This window comes from Aethalodelphis obliquidens, unplaced genomic scaffold (assembly GCF_003676395.1).
Source record: "Aethalodelphis obliquidens isolate GAN/ISIS:26980383/991018 unplaced genomic scaffold, ASM367639v1 scaffold16, whole genome shotgun sequence".
NCBI lineage: Eukaryota > Metazoa > Chordata > Mammalia > Artiodactyla > Delphinidae > Aethalodelphis > Aethalodelphis obliquidens.
In genome coordinates this window covers 31,086,801-31,104,190 of record NW_020837960.1, presented here as the reverse complement: position 1 = coordinate 31,104,190, position 17,390 = coordinate 31,086,801, and the positions used below count along the sequence as shown (strand labels likewise).

Below are 17,390 nucleotides of genomic sequence, written 5' to 3'. Positions count from 1 at the left end.
AGCAAGGAGAGAGGGCCGCGAGGCATCCGTGTCACGGTGGCGGTGGGAGGGACGTGGGGTCAGCCAGGCGTGCACCTCAGGCCCCAGGTAGGCGGTCCTCTCCAGACAGGCAGCCCGTCCTGGGGACAACCGGGAACTGATCCCGCCAGCACCCCCAGTGCAGAAAGGCCCCTCGGACCCTGGGGCTTCCGGCGGAGGCCAGCCCAGCCGCCGGCTCTGCGTGCCCTCGGGGATGGGGCGTCCGAGGACCAGGTGGCGAGAACAAGGTCTGCGCTCTGCACAGAGATGGCTGTGTGTTTGGCTTTTGAATCTGAAAAATGGTAGAGGTATTTTATAATAGCAAAGTGTTGTTAAGTGGCGGGTCCACTTTCTGGAGGAGTGAGGGTGTGTGTACCGGGGTTCCAGATGTGTTCCAAGGGAAGGACACGTGACTTTGGTGTCAGATGCCAGGTGTTCCTATATCGAGTGGTTGGCCAAGGCTTCCCAGTTACAGTTTGGACAATTAAGAAGGATCTGCTGCAGCTAACTGGCTGCCTGATTCAAGGCCAAGATCACAGCCTGAACGCCGGGCTCGGCTGCTTCACTGACGTGATCCTTTGAGGACGTGGCATCACTCAGAAGTCCGCTCATTCATGTGCCTGCTCAGAATCCTTCTGACCCGGACATGAGAAATGGACTCTAAGCACACTTTCAAAAAGGAGACAAGAACGATTGGAATGATTTTTCTTACTTTTTGCAACAGTTGGACGTTACACTCAAAGAATCGCCTGCAATCTAAAAAAAAAAAATGGTACTGAAGAACCCAGGGGCAGGACAGGAATAAAGACGCAGCTGTAGAGAATGGACTTGAGGACACCGGGAGGGGGAAGGGTAAGCTGGGACGAAGTGAGAGCATGGCATGGACATATATACACTACCAAATGTAAAATAGATAGCTAGTGGGAAGCAGCCGCATAGCACAGGGAGATCAGCTTGGTGCTTTGTGACCACCTAGAGGGGTGGGATAGGGAGGGTGGGAGGGAGACGCAAGAGGGAGGAGATATGGGGATATATGTATATGTATAGCTGATTCACTTTGTTATGAAGCAGAAGCTAACACACCATTGTAAAGCAATTATACTCCAATAAAGATGTTAAAAAAAAATAAAATGTGAAAAAAAAAAAAAGAATCTCCTGGTTCCACGTAGGTGGTCAGGGCTACGGACACAGTGGGTCCCACCATCCCTGCACGGTCCCCACCTGCCGGGCACCCTGAGGCAGGACTGGGGGGCAAAAGCTCTGCTGACCCCAGGTGGGGACCCCGTGCCCCAGCCTCCTCCTTCACAAACTGGGGATCACGGTCACCCTACTTCAGGGCCCCTGCAAGGATGCGGTGACTGAGGCTTGTTGCGTGTTCAGCCTGAGAAAAGTCTTGCAAGTGTCATTGTTGTTCGCCAGCAAACAGGGTGGGTGTGCATGTGGGCCCGCGTGTGCGTTTACTGATTTACACGCATCCTCGTTGGACAAAGGAGGAAACTGGGGCTTGGCGGGTGGGGGTAACAAACAACGTCCAGGAAGTCGGCGTGGCGGTGTCAGGTTGTCCGAGTGTGGTTGAGATGCTCTCGGCCTTTCTGTCCACCAGGCCTGTCCCCCGGCACTGCCATGACCTGAAGGAGGAGAGAACAGCCCCCTTTAGAGAGCCAGTGGGAAACGTCAGAAGCAGCTGCCCTCGGCCAGCTTCACCCACTCTTGGGAAATGGGCACCACACAGTGGAGCCAGAAGGAGGCTTAGCCCAGCTGTAAGCTGGGAAACTGGTCCCTCTGAGCTTCTGATCCTTACATCAGATGAGAACAAGACTTCTTGCTATACATCATCTATAGGGTTGTAGTGAAGACTAAAGGAGATGCTAAGCAGTACAGTTCCTGGTAAAGTTACACAGATGAAGTGTCGGGGGTTTGTTCTGGTTTTGCCCAGAGGTTGCTCTGAGCCCTGGTTCCCACAGAGCAGCCCTGGGACCTCGGTCCAAATCCCCGGCACCTCCCTGACTCTGCTTCCTCATTGGTGACATTGGCGTGAGCACACCCCCTCCCGGCAAACCCCAGCGCTCACATCCTATGCCATGATCCCCCATTTTTCTCCCTTCCGAGGTGCTGAAAATTGCATCTGTGTGCCCCAGAGCGCAGGGAGGATTGGACCTCTCCAAAGCTCGCATAGCTGTTTAAATTCCATTGCAGACTTCAGCCCTTCCCCGCAGCACTGGTGCTGATGAAACAGAGCAGAGCCTGGTGTTTCCTTCCCGGGGCAGCTCTCAGCTGAACAGCCCAGGCTGGGAGTCGGCCTCCCCACTGCACGTGTGTGTCCTGTGTAGCTACACACATGGCTCTGATCTCACAAGTGCCTTTCCAGAGAGGAAATATCTGACTGAGCAAATGCTCCTGGGATAGTGATTCTGCAAGCTTTGATATAAAATAATATTTATGAAATATCCTAGGCTTTGGGTTGGAAGTGAAACATGAGGGTCATAAATGTTTCATCTCCCTCATTAGGCAAAGCGTCCTCGTGTCCCATAAAGTAGGTCTGCAGCTCCATCTGTCACATTGTTCTGTGATTATCTGGAAACCCGTAGTGAGTCCCTTTTGCAGGAGTGATGACTCAAGATGAAATTTATAACTAGGAAATGCAGAAGCCCATCTATCCTCCGATACTTACAGAAGTGCTGGGGACATGAAACAGAGGATGCTCTGGGGTTCTGCCCCAGCAGCTGCAGCCCACGATGAACCTGACTGGGGCATGTACGGCCCGTGCAGTGCCCCCCCAACACCCCTTCCTCTGCCCCTCTCCATCCCTGAGCTGCCTGTCCCCAGGAGCCCCGGGCACTGCAGGGAGGCGGTGGGGACGGAATTTCCCAGGATTCAGTCAATCCAGTCTGATGGGATTATTGAAGCATTACCCTCAGGGACCTGCTCATTCCCTTCGGCAAAAGGCTCAGTCCTCATATATTATCCCCTCTTCCCGCTTTCCTCCCAGATGGCTGGGCAACCTCGTCTCCCCTGTGGCCTCCAGAGACCCTCTGGTCCTGACCTCACAGCAGCTGATGGGGCCAACCCCAGAGCAGCTGAGGACTTACAGGGCCTGTCCAGAGTGGGGGCATTGTGCCTCTACAGGGTCCTTGCTCTGATCCCTCATACCACACAGTCTTCCACCCATCGGTGAGCCCTACCAGGGGTATGAGGACATGGCCGGGTCCCAGCTTCACGCTGTAGTGGAAGGGGCCACACGGGGGACCAGCGACAGTTACAAACTGCACTGGGGACCAGGCTTCACAGAAGAGGCATCCGTTTCTTAGCAGCAGAAGAGAGAAGATTGACATCAACACTGGTGACATCTCCCTTTATCACGGGTGGTGGTGCTGACTGGGACAAGCAAAGGGTTGGGGTCCTTTTCACTCTCAGAGAAGTGAGTGATCAGTTTGCCATCAAAAGGATGCTGTAAAGCAAAGATCCTGGATGTGACCTCTCCCGTGAAGCCCTCCAGGGTTCCTGGTCAGTGGGCAGCACAAGGGGAGGGAAGCTTGACAAACTGTCACAGACCAGAGGAGGTTACAGAGACATGACACCTAAATGTAATCTAGGAACCTAGACAGGATCCTGGAACAGAGAAGAGCATTGCGGGAAACTGATGAAATTTGAGTACAGAATGCAGGTTACTGGTAACGTACCACTGTTGGTTCCTGGAGCAGACCCAGCTGTAGTAAGATGTCGGCAACGGGGGAAACGGGAACGGTGTGTCTGAACTCTCTGCATCTCTGTAAACTCTGACCTAAACCTAAGACTATCCAAATATTAGCTGCTTTCTAAAAAATTAGATGAATCACAACTAAAACAGTATTAACCCATTTATATAAATAAGACTAACAAAGAGACGAAAAAAAAAGTCTAGGGCTCTCCTGGTGGCGCAGTGGCAGAGAGTCCGCCTGCCGATGCAGGAGACACGGGTTCGTGCCCCGGTCCGGGAAGATCCCACATGCCGCAGAGCGGCTGGGCCCGTGAGCCATGGCCGCTGAGCCTGCGCGTCCGGAGCCTATGCTCCGCAACGGGAGAGGCCACAGCAGTGAGAGGTCCGCGTATCGCAAAAAAAAAAAAAAAAAGTCTAACCTGCACAACACCTGGACCCTGTAATTTCAAAGAGCAGTTAAGACAGCACAGATGGAATCAAAAGCAGATAACGACTTCGCCAAACGTCAGTTACCTCAGATTTGGGACTAAGGATGCTGAAATGATCAGTGGCTGTACATGGAGTAATTAATTATAAAAGATTAACTAGACTATGATTCAATTTAAAATTAGAGTTTCGAGGTATGCTTCAAGATGGCAGAAGAGTAAGACGTGGAGATCACCTTCCTCCCCACAAATACATCAGAAATACATGTACACGTGCAACAGCTCCTACAGAACACCTACTGAAGGCTGGCAGAAGCCCTCAGACCTCCCAAAAGGCAAGAAACTCCCCACGTACCTGGGTAGGGCTAAAGAAAAACAAGAGAAAACAGAGACAAAAGAATAGGGACGGGACCTGCACCAGTGGGAGGGAGCTGTGAAGGAGGAAAGGTTTCCACACACTAGGAGCCCCTTCACTGGTGGAGATGGGGGTGGTGGGGGGAAGCTTCGGGGCCGCGGAGGAGAGCGCAGCCACAGGGGTGCGGAAGGCAAAGCGGGGAGATTCCCGCACAGAGGATCGGTGCCGACCGGCACTCACCAGCCCGAGAGGCTCGTCTGCTCACCCGCTGGGGCGGGCGGGGCTGTGAGCTGAGGCTCGGGCTTCGGTCGGACCACCGGGAGAGGCCTGGGGTTGGCGGCGTGAACACAGCCTGAAGGGGGTTAGTGCACCACGGCTAGCCGGGAGGGAGTCCGGGGAAAAGTCTGGACCTGCCGAAGAGGCAAGAGACTTTTTCTTCCCTCTTTGTTTCCTGGTGCGCGAGGAGAGGGGATTAAGAGCGCTGCTTAAAGGAGCTCCAGAGACGGGCGCGAGCCGCGGCTAAAAGCGCAGACCCCAGAGACGGGCGGGAGACGCTAAGGCTGCTGCTGCCGCCACCAAGAAGCCTGTGTGCGAGCACAGGTCACTATCCACACCCCCCTTCTGGGGAGCCTGTGCAGCCCGCCACTGCCAGGGTCCCGGGATCCAGTGACGACTTCCCCTGGGAGAACGCACGGCACGCCTCAGGCTGGTGCAACGTCACCGGCTCTGCCGCCGCAGGCCCGCCCCGCACTACGTGCCCCCCCCACCCCCACCCCCCGGCCTGAGTGAGCCAGAGCCCCCGTATCAGCGGCTCCTTTAACCCCGTCCTATCCGAGCGAAGAACAGACGCCCTCCGGCGACCTACACGCAGAGGCGGGGCCAAATCCAAAGCTGAGCCCGGGAGCTGTGCGAACAAAGAAGAGAAAGGGAAATCTCTCCCAGCAGCCTCAGGAGCAGCGATTAAATCTCCACAATCAACTTGATGTACCAGCATCTGTGGAAGACCTGAATAGACAACGAATCATCCCAAGTTGAGGAGGTGGATATTGGGAGCTACTGTAGACTTGGGGTCTGCTTTCTGCATCTAACTTGTTTCTGGTTTTATGTTTATCTTAGTTTAGTATTTAGAGTTTATCATCATTGGTAGATTTGTTTATTGAATTGGTTGCTCTCTTCCTTTTTATATAGATATATATACTTTTTTCCTTTTTCTCTTTTTGTGAGTGTGCATGTGTATGCTTCTTTGTGTGATTTTGTCTGTATAGCTTTGCGTTTACCATTTGTCCTAGAGTTCTGTCTGCCCATTTTTTGTTTTTTTCTTTAGTATAGTTTTTAGCACTTGTTATCATTGGTGGATTTGTTTTCTGCTTTGGTTGCTCTCTTTTTTCTTTTTTTAAAATTACTTAAAAATTTTTTTATTCTAATAATTTTAAAAAATTTTAATTTGGATAACTTTTATTTTTTAAATAACTTTATTTTATTTTATTTGTTTCTTTCTTTCTTCCTTTTTTTCTCCCTTTTCTTCTGACCCATGTGGCTGACTGGGTCTCGGTGCTCCAGCCGGGTGTGAGGCCTGTGCCTCTGACATGGGAAAGCCGAGTACAGGACATTGGTCCACCATAGACCTCCCAGCTCCACGCAATATCAAATGGCAAAAGCTCTCCCAGAGCTCTCCATCTCAACACTAAGACCCAGATCCACTCAATGACCAGCAAGCCACAGTGCTGCACACCCTATGCCAAACCACTAGCAAGACAGGAACACAACACCACCCATTAGCAGAGAGGCTGCCTAAAATCATAATAAGGTCACAGACACCCCAAAACACATGACCGGATGCAGTCTTGCCTACCAGAAAGACAAGATCCAGCCTCATCCACCAGAACACAGGCACCAGTCCCCTCCACCAGGAAGCCTACACAACTCACTGAACCAACCTTAGCCACTGGGGGCAGACACCAAAAACAGTGGGAAGTATGAACCTGCAGCCTGCGAAAAGGACACCCCAAACACAGTTAAGCAAAGTGAGAAAACAGAGAAACACACAGCAGATGAAGGAGCAAGGCAAAAACCCACCAGACCTAACAAATGAAGAGGAAATAGGCAGTCTACCTGAAAAAGAATTGAGAATAATGATAGTAAAGATAATCCAAAATCTTGGAAATAGAATGGACAAAATACAGGAAATGTTTAACAAGGACCTAGAAGAACTAAACAGCAAACAAACAGTGATGAACAACACAATAAATGAAATTAAAAATTCTCTAGAAATAATCAACAGCAGAATAACTGAGGCAGAAGAACAGATAAGTGACCTGCAAGATAAAATAGTGGAAATAACTACCACAGAGCATAATAAAGAAAAAAGAAAGAAAAGAATCGAGGACTGTATCAGAGACCTCTGTGACAACATGAAACACACCAACATTCGAATTATAGGGGTCCCAGAAGAAGAAGAGAAAAAGAAAGGGACTAATAAAATATTTGAAGAGATTATAGTTGAAAACTTCCCTAATATGGGAAAGGACATAGTCAATCAAGTCCAGGAAGTGCAGAGAGTCCCATACAGGATAAATCCAAGGAGAAACAAGCCAAGACACATATTAATCAAACAATCAAAAATGAAATACAAAGAAAAATTATTAAAAGCAGCAAGAGAAAAACAACAAATAACATACAATGGAATCCCCATAAGGTTAGCAGCTGATCTTTCAGCAGAAACTCTGCAAGCCAGAAGGGAGTGGCAGGACATATTTAAAGTGATGAAAGGGAAAAACCTAAAATCAAGATTACTCTACCCAGCACGGATCTCATTCAGATTCCACAGAGAAATTAAAACCTTTACAGACAAGCAAAAGCTAAGAGAATTCAGCACCACCAAACCAGCTTTACAGCAAATGCTAAAGGAACTTCTCTAGGCAGGAAACTCAAGAGAAGGAAAAGACCTACAATAACAAACCAAAAACAATTAAGAAAATGGTCATAGGAACATACATGTCGATAACTACCTTAAATGTAAATGGATTAAATGTTCCAACCAAAAGACATAGACTGGCTGAATGGATACAAAAACAAGACCCATATATATGCTGTCTACGAGACACCCACTTCGGACCTATGGACACATACAGACTGAAAGTGAGGGGATGGAAAAAGATATTCCATGCAAATGGAAATCAAAAGAAAGCCGGAGTAGCAATTCTCATATCAGACAAAATAGACTTTAAAATAAAGACTATTACAAGAGACAAAGAAGGACACTACATAATGATCAAAGGATCAATCCAAGAAGAAGATAGGACAACTGTAAATATTTATGCACCCAACATAGGAGTACCTCAAAACATAAGGCAAATGCTAACAGCCATAAAAGGGGAAATCAACAGTACCACAATCATAGTAGGGGACTTTAACACCCAACCTTCACCAATGGACAGATCATCCAAAATGAAAATAAATAAGGAAACACAAGCTTTAAATGATACATTAAACAAGATGGACTTAATTGATATTTATAGGACATTCCATCCAAAAACAACAGAATTCACTTTCTTCTCAAGTGGTCATGGAACATTCTCCAGGATAGATCATATCTTGGATCACAAATCAAACCTTGGTAAATTTAAGAAAATTGAAATCGTATCAAGTATCTTTTCCGACCACAACACTATGAGATTAGATGTCAATTACAGGAAAAAATCTGTAGAAAATACAAACACATGCAGGCTAAACAATACACTACTAAATAACCAAGAGATTGCTGAAGAAATCAAAGAGGAAATCAAAAATACCCAGAAACAAATGACACTGAAAACACGACGGCCCAAAACCTATGGGATGCAGCAAAAGTAGTTCTAAGAGGGATGTTTATAGCAATACAATCCTACCTCAAGGAACAAGAAACGTCTCAAATTAAACAACCTAACTTTACACCTAAAGCAAGTAGAGAAAGAAGAACAAAAAAACCCCAAAGTTAGCAGAAGGAAAGAAATCATAAAGATCAGATCAGAGGGCTTCCCTGGTGGCGCAGTGGTTGAGAGTCCGTCTGCTGATGCAGGGGACACGGGTTCGTGCCCCGGTCCGGGAGGATCCCACATGCCGCAGAGCGGCTGGGCCCGTGAGCCATGGCCGCTGAGCCTGCGCGTCCGGAGCCTGTGCTCTGCAGCGGGAGAGGCCACAACAGTGAGAGGCCAGCGTACCACAAAACAAACAAACAAACAAAAAAACCAGATCAGAAATAAATGAAAAAGAAATGAAGGAAATGATAGCAAAGATCAATAAAGCTAAAGCTGGTTCTTTGAGAAGATAAACAAAATTGATAAACCGTTAGCCAGACTCATCAAGAAAAAAAGGGAGAAGACTCAAATCAATAGAATTAGAAATGAAAAAGGAGAAGTAACAACTGACACTGCAGAAATACAAAGGATCATGAGAGATTACTACAAGGAACTCTATGCCAATAAAGTGGACAGCCTGGAAGAAATGGACACATTCTTAGAAAAGCACAACCTTCTGAGACTGAACCAGGAAGAAATAGAAAATATAAACAGACCAATCACAAGCACTGAAATTGAAACTGTGATTAAAAATCTTCCAACAAACAAAAGCCCAGGACCAGGTGGCTTCACAGGTGAATTCTATCAAACATTTAGAGAAGAGCTAACACCTATCCTTCTCAAACTCTTCCAAAATATAGCAGAGGGAGGAACACTCCTAAACTCATTCTACGAGGCCACCATCACCGTGATACCAAAACCAGACAAAGATGTCACAAACAAAGAAAACTACAGGCCAATATCACTGATGAACATAGATGCAAAATTCTTCAACAAAATACTAGCAAACAGAATCCAACAGCACATTAAAAGGATCATACACCATGATCAAGTGAGGTTTATTCCAGGAATGCAAGTGTTCTTCAAGATATGCAAATCAATCAATGTGATAAACCATATTAACAAACTGAAGGAGAAAAACCATATGATCATCTCAATAGATGCAGATAAAGCTTTTGACAAAATTCAACACCCATTTATGATAAAAACTCTCCAGAAAGTAGGCATAGAGGGAACTTACCTCAACATAATAAAGGCCATATATGACAAACCCACAGCCAACATTGTTCTCAATGGTGAAAAACTGAAACCATTTCCTCTAAGATCAGGAACAAGACAAGGTTGTCCACTCTCACCACTATTATTCAACATAGTTTTGGAAGTTTTAGCCACAGCAATCAGAGAAGAAAAAGAAATAAAAGGAATCCAAATCAGAAAAAAAGAAGTAAAGCTGTCACTGTTTGCAGATGACATGATACTATACATAGAGAATCCTAAAGATGCTACCAGAAAACTACTAGAGCTAATCAATGAATTTGGTAAAGTAGCAGGATACAAAGTTAATGCACAGAAATCTGTTGCATTCCTATATCCTAATGATGAAAAATCTGAAAGAGAAATTAAGGAAACACTCCCATTTACCACTGCAACAAAAAGAATAAAATACCTAGGAATAAACCTACCTAAGGAGACAAAAGACCTGTATGCAGAAAACTATAAGACACTGATGAAAGAAATTAAAGGTGATACAAACAGATGGAGAGATATACCATGTTCTTGGATTGGAAGAATCAATGTTGTGAAAATGACTATACTACCCAAAGCAATCTACAGATTCAATGCAATACCTATCAAACTACCAATGGCATTTTTCACAGAACTAGAACAAAAAATTTCACAATTTGTATGGAAACACAAAAGACCCGGAATAGCCAAAGCAATCTGGAGAAAGAAGAACAGAACTGGAGGAATCAGGTTCCCGTACTACAGACTATACTGTAAAGCTATAGTAATCAAGACAGTATGCTACTGGCACAAAAACTGAAGTTATAGATCAATGGAACAGGATGGAAAGCCCAGAGATAAACCCACGCACATATGGTCACCTTATTTTTGATAAAGGAGGCAAGAATATATAATGGAGAAAAGACAGCCTCTTCAATAAGTGGTGCTGGGAAAACTGGACAGCTACATGTGAAGGAATGAAATCAGAACACTCCCTAACATCATACACAAAAATAAATTCAAAATGTATTAAAGACCTAAATGTAAGGGCAGACACTATAAAACTCTTAGAGGAAAACATAGGCAGAACACTATGACATAAATCACAGCAAGACCCTTTTTGACCCACCTCCTACAGAAATGGAAATAAAAACAGAAATAAACAAATGGGACCTAATGAAACTTAAAAGCTTTTGCACAGCAAAGGAGACCATAAACAAGACGAAAAGACAACCCTCAGAACGGGAGAAAATATTTGCAAATGAAGCAACTGACAAAGGATTAATCTCCAAAATTTACAAGCAGCTCGTGCAGTTCACTATCAAAAAAACAAACAACCCAATCCAAAAATGGGCAGAAGACCTAAACAGACATCTCTCCAAAGAAGATATACAGATTGCCAACAAATACATGAAAGGATGCTCAACATCACTCATCATTAGAGAAATGCAAATCAAAACTACAATGAGGTATCACCTCACACCAGTCAGAATGGTCATCATCAAAAACCCTACAAACAATAAATGCTGGAGAGGGTGTGGAGAAAAGGGAACCCTCTTGCACTGTTGGTGGGAATGTAAATTGAGACAGCCACTATGGAGAACAGTATGGAGGTTCCTTAAAAAACTAAAAATAGAACTACCATACGACCCAGCAATCCCACCACTGGGCATATACCCTGAGAAAACCATAATTCAAAAAGAGTCATGTACCACAATGTTCATTGCAGCTCTATTTACAATAGGCAGGACATGGAAGCAACCTAAGTGTCTATCGACAGTTGAATGGATAAAGAAGATGTGGCACATATACACAATGGAATATTACTCAGCCATAAAAAGAAACGAAATTGAGTTATTTGTAGTGAGGTAGAAGGACCTAGAGACTGTCATGCAGAGTGAAGTAATTAAGAAAGAGAAAAACAAATACTGTACGCTAACACATATATAAGGAATCTAAAAAGAAAAAAAAAAAAGGTTCTGAAGAACCTATGGGCAGGACAGGAATAAAGATGCAGATGTAGAGAATGGACCTGAGGACACGGGGAGGGGGAAGGGTAAGCTGGGACGAAGTGAGAGAGTGGCATGGACATATATACACTACCAAATGTAAAATAGATAGCTAGTGGGAAGCAGCCGCATAGCACAGGGAGATCAGCTCGGGGCTTTGTGTCCACCCAGAGGGGTGGGATAGGGAGGGTGGGAGGGAGACGCAAGAGGGAGGGGATATGGGGATATATGTATATGTATAGCTGATTCACTTTGTCATAAAGCAGAAACTAACACAGCATTGTAAAGCAATTATATTCCAATAAAGATGTTAAAAATAAATTTGAGTTTCAAATCTTGCTGCCTTTTCTCCTGGGGAATCCCGGTTGAATCTATCTGTGAACTGTGAATTGAATTGGCAGTGACACCCGAGGAATTTGAATCAGAAAGTTCTCCTCCAGGAAGGGGTGACCAGCCCGCACTTCTCCTCTCTTTGCTTTCGGCTACCTGATGGGACCTAACCCACCGGCAGCAGCAGCAGCGAATCCTAGGTTGTGGGAGCTGAACGGGGATTTACAGTTTTGGAGCTTGAACTCGGAAGGCGCTGGTGAAGATGACGTGGGTGATGCTGGGAGGGGCCGCATTTTCCCACGGCCGTTTCTCCGCGGAGATGGTCCTTGGATGCTCACTCGGCCTTGGCAGCGGGGTTGCCGACTTCCAGTCCCGCTGCGTCTGAGTGGCAGCTCAGTGGGAAACCCAGCTCAGCACAATGAAAGCCCTGGTCCTCAAGGCTGAGGCAGGAGTACACGCAGCTCTTTTCCCAGGCCTCCCGAGGAAGGGGGAGGGGCAAGGCCACGGGTGCTGTGAAACTGCCCTCTTTCCGGCAGGCGTCCCGCTGTTCCATTTCCCATCGCCTTCAGTAAGCAAGCATTCACACGCTAAAAGTGGTAACATCAGGGTTTTGACAGTGTGTTTGATTTTGTCTTCCTAAGAAAGGATTTGTGATGAAGACAAAGGTTCCTTTCATCCCATTCTGGGGAGGTTGGCAGGGAAGAGGTTACATCCCCAGCGAGGGGCTGAAATTTTATTCCAAGTGAGCTGGGCAGTCATTGGGAGGTGCAGCCATTCAAGGACGGTGTGTGCTCTGGAACACAAGAGGCTTGCCTGGAACTGGGGGAAAGTTTATGAGCTCTATCTTCTCCCTCATAAATTTTCATAGCGTGGTAGAAAATTAGGGTCAAAAGAAACAATTTCCCACGGTAAGATGGAATTAGGTTTTAATTTGGGAAGGGGGTCCTGGCACTCTGGGCCATCACTGTAGCATGATTAATTAATTAATAAATATTGATTTGGTATTGTACTAGGAATAATGGTGAACAAGACTCAGCCCCTGCCCTTAAGACGCGTATAGCCTGGTGCTGGAGAGAGGCAGTAACAGGTGCTGGTTGCAAAAGATTTGCTCCAATTTCACCTGGCTTTGATAAGTTTTATTAACTCACCCCAAGTGGAAACATCTACAGAATGATACCCACATATTCCCTGGTACTGAGATCCTGCAGCTCTTTACGTGGTGAACACTCCTTCAAGCATCTTTAAAGTGTCCGTGATTTAAGAACAACTCTTTCTGTTGGCGCTAGTGAATTAACCAAGGTCCACACCTACCCACTCAGGTGCCGGGAAAGTTGGGGCACACACAGTTTGATTTGGTGAACCCCCCTGTTCATCTTTCTATGTCTTTTCCACTCTCTTGAGGATTCCAAAATCTCTCATTCTCTCTCCCCACTCCATCCTCTCAGGAAAAGAATCTGAAACTTAACCCACACCGAACTAATGAACTAATGAAGCTCAAAGTGTGCTGCAATGAGGGGCAAAGTTGTTTTCATGGTTTTGGCCTAAGTTCCCCTAAATTCCACATAGGTGGTTAATATATGTGGCATAACAGAATAAATGAACACACAAGCAAAAAATAAAATAAAACAATAAGATGTATTGGAAAGCCCAAAAAGGGAAGGGGAGTTAGGCAGACAGAACGGTAGCATTCTAGTGCTCCAAGGAAGGTCATTAAGCAATCAACAAACACACACACAAAGAAAATATACTATAACAGCAAAAAATGTAGAGATTTTCAGAATCATCCAGGCCAAAGACGGTAAACAACCTGATCCCAGCACAAAAGGGGAAGCAGAGTTAGGCAGACAGAACAGTAGCACTCTCACATTCCAAGGAAGATCATTAAGCAATCAACAAACACACACAAAGAAAATATAACAGCGAAATAAGTAGCGATTTTCAGAAACAAAGATCATCCATCCCAAGAGAAGACAGTAAACTACCTGAACCCAACACGTGTACACACTACACTGCCCTTCATTCATTTTGCCAAAGCGTTACCATGGCCTGAGGCCTGCAGCAGCCACAGGCTCACAGGCGTCTGGAGCCACTGGGTCAGAAGGTGACCCTCCTGGCAGAAACCCTTTGACAGAATTTTGTACCCAGCGTGTGTGTTGCTCTTCCCGTGGAAGCTGAGCCTCTGATCTGGGATGTCGCTGCCCGGAGAGGTTAGGGCGTTTAAAGTCACCACAATCTCCCAATGCCTTTGCCACCTACCTGCACCCCCTTCTCCCGTCCGGTTCCACTCATGCGATCTATCACTTCCAGAGACCAATTAACTCTCGATTTCTTTTCCAAAAAGAAAAGCTTAAAGGTCTTAAATTATTCAACTTGCGCCAAGTGATATCGACCCCTTGAGTAATTCTCTTGTCAAGCTGCCCTTTAAACAGCACGAGAACACTGTGCTGTATTTTCATCACCCCACTCTTCACCCGCCCCTGCACACACCCCTGCTTTATCCAAGTGACTCTCACCTTTAAGATCAGTTTCAAGCAGGGCAGCTTCCTCAGCCTGTGCACTTCCCCGTGGGCAGGTGCTGTGCGGTAGACTTCCCAGAGTGAGGAAGAGGGAGAACCACATTGATGGGAAATCATAAGTTTCTTAATGAAGAAGGTTCTGGTCCCACTTCTGAATTAAGACAAACAGTTTGGTTCAGACCAGACAAAGAATGCAGCAGCATGCTGGTGTAGAAGCAAGCTCTCAATTTTTAGATATTAGTTATCTGCATCCAGCCAGTTTGCTGATTCTTTATCAGGAAATGCTTCTTCAGTTGATTGTCTGGGGTTTCCTTAGGTAGTCAACAATATTGGCTGTGCGTTTTCCCCCCTCCTTTTAGGTAATTATATATCTTATTTCCATTTGATATCTAAGTGCATTGCCCAGAGCTTCCAGGAAATGGTGAGTAATAATAACGATATCAGACATGCTTGGTTTACCCACGGTTTTAATGGAAATACTTCTAGGGTTTCACAGTTAAGTCAGCTGTTGCTCAATAAAGCTACATATTCTATCCCACATTTGCACCTTCTTATCTCTAGTGTTTTAAGGCTTTTTCTTATCTCAATAGGGCAAGAGCCTTGAACTTCACAAATCTCTTCAGCATCTAATGAACTTTTCCTTTTATGTTACCAATATGATTTATTAATATATTAGTATTAGTGTAGTTATTCTTGTATTCCGATAGTAAATCCTACATGATCATAATAAATGATTCTTTAAATGTGCTGTTAAATTTAATTGGCTAGTATCTTATGTAGGATTTCACACCTATGTTAAAAGGTCAGGTTGATCTACAGATTTCTATTCTGAAGTTTGGGGAAAATAAATCTTTAACAAATTTTTTTAAAATTTTTAATTATTGGACTATTCAAGTTTTCCATTTTGTCCGGTTAAAAATTCTTCTGTTTATTAGCATTTATTGTATTTTATAATCTTTTAAAACTCCTCCATACTTATTCATTCCTTCCTTCAATAAATACTGTGTTTAACTTTGTAAACTCAATTCATAATAAGGACTCTGCCAGGGAGACTTGACATTTTAGGGGTTAAATCACTGTGCCTGGTGTTGATTTAGGTGCTGATGATACAGTCGTGAAAATACCCAGAGATCTTTTCTGATGGAGCTTGCATCCTAGTGAGGGAAACCATAGACGAAGTAAACAAATTGATAGCAGACAGTGACATGAAGATGACAAAGCGAGGGCTTGTGATGCGGACAGGAGAACGTGGCTGCCTGGGACACAGTGCTCAGAGGAGCTGGGGTTTCGTGGGAAGCAGGCCTGTGAAGGCCAAGGGCCAGCAATGCCAAGGCTCCAAAGCCAGAACGTGCGTGGTAGGTTAAAGGACAAAAGGAAGGGCAGGAAAGGGCTTCCCTGGTGGCACAGTGGCTGGGAATCCGCCTGCCAATGCAGGGGACGCGGGTTCGAGCCCTGTTCTGGGAGGATCCCACATGCTGCGGAGCAACTGAGCCCGTGCTCCACAACTACTGAGCCCGCGTGCTGCAACTACTGAAGCCTGTGCACCCACGCGCCTGGAGCCTGAGCTCCGCAACAGGAGAGGCCACCGCAATGAGAAGCCCGCGCACCGCAACGAAGAGTAGCCCCCGCTCGCTGCAGCTAGAGAAAGCCCACGTGCAACAACGAAGACCCGAGGCAGCCAAAAGGAAATTTAAAAATTAAAAAAAAAGAAGGGCAGGAAGGAAAGGCAGGCAGGTGATGAGCAAGGAGGCCAAGAGACAGGCACAGGTGAAGTCCCTCTTGGGTATCTCTGGAAGGCTGGATGGATTGCTAAGGGCAACGGGAAGATGCTGGAGGACTTTTCGCATGGCTGGACAGGATCCACGCACACTTTCAGAAGGGCAGTCTGGCTGTGGTAGGGGTGTTGGGGCAGAGAACCAGAGAGGCTGCGGGGAGACTAGTTCGGGGTTGAGGCGTTGCATGGGCAGGAGGTGAGGGTGTGGCCACGTCCCTCCTCTCATTTTGCTTGTTCTTTTCCTCCCCTGAGTAGATATTCTGGAAGTATGCCTGCTTGATTGCTTTCATCTAAGAAGCAGCTCTTGGCTTTCCTGATGTACTCACTCTTCTGATGTTCTGTTATCGATAATTCATTAATGGTGTTTTAGCCTCTGTGATTGCCTTCTGTCTACTTTTCTTTTGACATCCTGTTCCTTTTGCTCTCTTCTGAGTCTTAGCTCATTCGTGTTTTGCTTTCTTTAAAAACAAAAACATTTAGAGATTTCAGTGTATCCTATAAATCTGATAGATAGCAAAACCTTAGTTTCAGCAGACATTGCCAGTTAGGGCATTAACATCAGGGATCCAAAGTTCACTAGATCAAGGTCCAACATGGACAACTGTGATTCTTTTTGAACCCTCCCCCCTTTGAGTAACTCTCCACCCTACTGAAACAGAGCAGGACCCTGTGGTCCTCGCCCCCCATGTCCTCAGCCTTCCTCTTGTCTGTGGAAAAACTGTAGGCAAAGAATAAGTTTAAATCAGAGAAGTGAGAAAATGCAGAAACAAAGGAAAACAGCCCAACAAGACAAAACAATAATAGTTTAGTCAGTAAGCAAAGTCAGGGACCTTTAGTTCCTCGTCAAGGAATATTCTGAGCCCTATCCTGTGAGCTGTCTTATAGATGCTGAAACCCTCACCAGATGGAAGAAGTTAACTACGTGATGACCAGACGGTAGCCATGACAGAAGCTGCCACAATTCCAAGAACTGGCTTCAAGGAAATGGGCACAAACCGACCCTGGAACTGCAGACTAACTACTTAAAACAATCAAGATGACGCTGATCAGACCACCAGTGACCAATTTCAAGATGACTGTCAGAGCCGACTGTGCTGTTTTCTGCAGGTAGCCCCTCCCTCCGACTATAAAAGCTCTTGTCCGCTGGTTGTCAGTGGCGGGAGTCGGCCTTTGGACAGGAGTCTGCCCTCCCCGCTCTGGTTGCCA

At 45.9% G+C, this 17,390-nt stretch overlaps 1 long non-coding RNA gene across 1 annotated transcript; it reads right to left on the bottom strand.

The window, feature by feature from the left end:
• Nucleotides 1-1,458: 1,458 nt before the first annotated feature.
• LOC113625764 (uncharacterized) lies at nt 1,459-16,906 on the bottom strand. Its single transcript, XR_003434843.1, has 2 exons — nt 16,511-16,906; nt 1,459-1,646 (listed from the first exon to the last, which is right to left on the bottom strand). It is a non-coding gene; the product is annotated as an uncharacterized LOC113625764 (long non-coding RNA).
• Between the last annotated feature and the right edge of the window lie 484 nt (nt 16,907-17,390).